Here is a 2,841-nt window from a genome sequence, read left to right as displayed (position 1 = left end):
TCCTCCCGGACCGGGGCACGAACCCGTGTCCCCCGCAATGGCAGGCAGACTCTCAACCACTGCGCCACCAGGGAAGCCCTAGAGTTCTTCTTCTGATGAGGGTCCGCTTTCTGCTACCAAGTACGCGTCTGCATGAAATACTGCAGACGTGGAATAGTCTTCCCTTCTACCCTGGTCTACCGTTTAGCCTCAGACAGGTCTCTTCAGTGGTTATATTCACTATGACGAAATGCATTTCATTGTATGAGAACATATTTTTAATCCTTTTTTTAATTATTCTTTTTGGCTTCATTGGGTCTTCGTTGCTGCGTGTGAGCTTTCTCCAGTTGCAGTGAGCGGGGGCTACTCTTTGTTGCGGTGCGTGGGCTTCTCTTTGTGGTGGCTTCTCTTGTTGCGGAGCACGGGCTCTAGGCATGTGGGCTCAGTAGCTGTGGCTTGCGGGCTCTAGAGCGCAGGCTCAGTAGTTGTGGCGCACAGCCTTATTTGCTCCGCAACATGTGGGATCTTCCCGGACCAGGGATTGATACCCGTGTCCCCTGCATTGGCGGGTGGATTCTCAACCACTGCACTACCAAGGAAGTCCCATATTTTTACTCTTAAGAAATATTTTGATATGTAGCAAAAACGTACGAAATACTCAGTTCTTCTGTCACGTAGATGTAGCTCTTTGACCTCTAATGTCTTTGCGTGTGTTAAATTATAATAATTTTCTGGAATAATACCCATCGCTTATTTCCATTAAAAGCAGAGTTGCTAACTTTATGTTTTTTAAATTCATCCACAGTCATTCATTCAGTACAAAACCGTCCGCCCTCGCCCTGTGCCAGGCGCTGTGCTGAGCTCTGGGAATGCAAATCTGAGGGCCTGATCCCTCTGTCAGGCAGCTCCCTACCCTCGGGGCCGTGTGTGTGGTGTGTGGCCCTGTGCACAGTGCTTCCTGAGCTGTTCAGGAGCTATAGGGACTGGAGTGGGAGAGAGGAGTTCTCTGAGGAGTGTGTCAAAGGCAACTAGGATTTGGCCGAATGAATGGAGCTGGAGGACAGTGGAAGAGTGAGTTTGGTCTATGTGGGACCAGCAGGTCTGGAGCAGACTTTGAGGAGCAGAGTGGTGAAAGAAAGGCTCTGGAATGAGCCACAGACTAGCTCCTAAAAAGCCTTGATCTTCCCGAAAAGTTTGGAGATTATCTAAAGGAGCTGGAGCAACAGAGGCAGATTCACAGCCTTAAAAGATCCCTTTGGGGACCAGGTGGTGAATGAATGACTGTGTCCAGACTAGACAGCCCTGGAGTGGGAGGGGGTACAGAAGCAATGGGCCTTGGTTCCTCAGGCCCTTTGCTGTTGACTTTGAAGTGCAAAATAGTTAATAATTGCATATTTGTTTAGATCCCGATGTGCCTCCATAGATGAAGTTGAGAATCCAAAGATCTGTTGGACCTGGATCCTGCCCTCAAGACACTCAGAGTCAAATCAGAAAGATGATCACATAATGTATGGTATAGAGTGTTTTAATCGTTTGCAGAGGACTGTCACATTCAGTATGTCTTTTGAGACTTGAAACAACTGTGATCTGTCACATGATTACAGACAACATTTCATTAGTGAAAGACTGTACCCTAGATTTCTCCACGTCTTGTGGGCCTATTTAGAAGCAGTGGAGCTCCAGCTCCAACCAATACCTTTGGCCCCATAGCTTGTGGTCTTGCCACTATACCGGACTGTATAAATAATAAAAATCCAATAATTAGGTAACTATCTAAGATGAAAATATATGGGATACATAAATTGTGATTATTCATCAGATGGCTTATGAAGACAGCAACTCTGTGGTGAGTTTGGAGAAGAATGAATTATTGTGTGGCTTGAATGGCAATTTGCTGCTTGATGGAGTAGGAAGCTAATTCTGGGCTACAGAAGTGAACGAAGAGAGAAGCAGAAGCAGACGATGGGATAGAAAAGTTTGTGCCTGAGGGTTTTTGCAGGGGAAATAGGGAAAGAACTGGAATTTTCAGTTGGACCCAATGGTGAAGAATTTGAATGTCAAGATTAAAAGTATATGGGCTCTCCCTGAGAGAGTGGTGACCTCCGGGGCTTATCAACACACAAGTAGAAAAAAAGAACTCGGCAGTGGTGCGTGGAATGAATGGGCAGGTGAGATGGAAGGTCAGGTCGTTTAGGAAGAGATTACAGTAAAGCCAAGGCATGTCCTCCCTCCCCTGGGAGAACTTCCTTCCACCTGCTTCTTCATTTCTTCTGTTCTGGCTCGTGTTTCTTCTGTTCTGTCTCATGTGCCTCTAATTGTCACGTATGCATTCCACGTTTCTTCCGTATTTGAGATGATAAAGATATTTCCCTTAGCCTGCCGATTCCCAAGGTGGTTCTGTCTGTCACTTTTTTGTAATCCTGACATCGAGTTCAATAAACTATTTTGATGCTTTTTAGTAATTATGATTCCAGTATAGGCTTACCTCGTTTTATTGCATTTCGCTTTGTTGCACTTTGCAGATAATGCATTCTTTTTTACAAATTGAAGATTTGTGGCAACCCTGTGTTGTCAGACGACAGTTAGCCTTTTTTTAGCAATACATTATTTTTAATTAAGGTATGAACATTGTTTATTGTGGGTTTTTAAAATAAATTTATTCATTTATTTATGGCTGTGTTAGGTCTTCGTTGTTGTGCGCGGTCCTTCTCTAGTTGCGGTGAGCGGGGGCTACTCTTCGTTGCGGTGCGCGGGCTTCTCATTGTCGTGGCTTCTCTTGTTGCGGAGCACAGGCTCTAGGCATGCAGGCTTCAGTATTTGTGGCACTTGGGCTCCGTAGTTGTGGCTTGCGGGCTCTAGAGC

General features: G+C 45.6%; 1 protein-coding gene across 7 annotated transcripts in view; it reads left to right on the top strand.

Moving 5' to 3' along the window:
- The window catches only part of CELF2 (CUGBP Elav-like family member 2), a 310,334-nt gene that overhangs the window by 116,685 nt on the left and 190,808 nt on the right, over positions 1 to 2,841 (top strand). The window contains exon 1 of one of the 7 annotated variants that reach the window (XM_028494888.2): positions 1,443 to 1,487. The exons of the other annotated variants lie outside the window; for them this stretch is intronic. The gene's annotated coding sequence lies outside the window, so the exon portion shown is untranslated. Of the gene's footprint in view, positions 1 to 1,442; positions 1,488 to 2,841 lie in introns of those variants that run through there. 7 annotated transcript variants of the gene reach the window in all.

The sequence above is a fragment of the Physeter macrocephalus genome, chromosome 11 (genome assembly GCF_002837175.3).
Source record: "Physeter macrocephalus isolate SW-GA chromosome 11, ASM283717v5, whole genome shotgun sequence".
In the NCBI taxonomy this organism is placed as follows: Eukaryota; Metazoa; Chordata; class Mammalia; order Artiodactyla; family Physeteridae; genus Physeter; species Physeter macrocephalus.
Note: the sequence above shows the minus strand (reverse complement) of the source record. Positions and strands in the feature narration are given on the sequence as shown.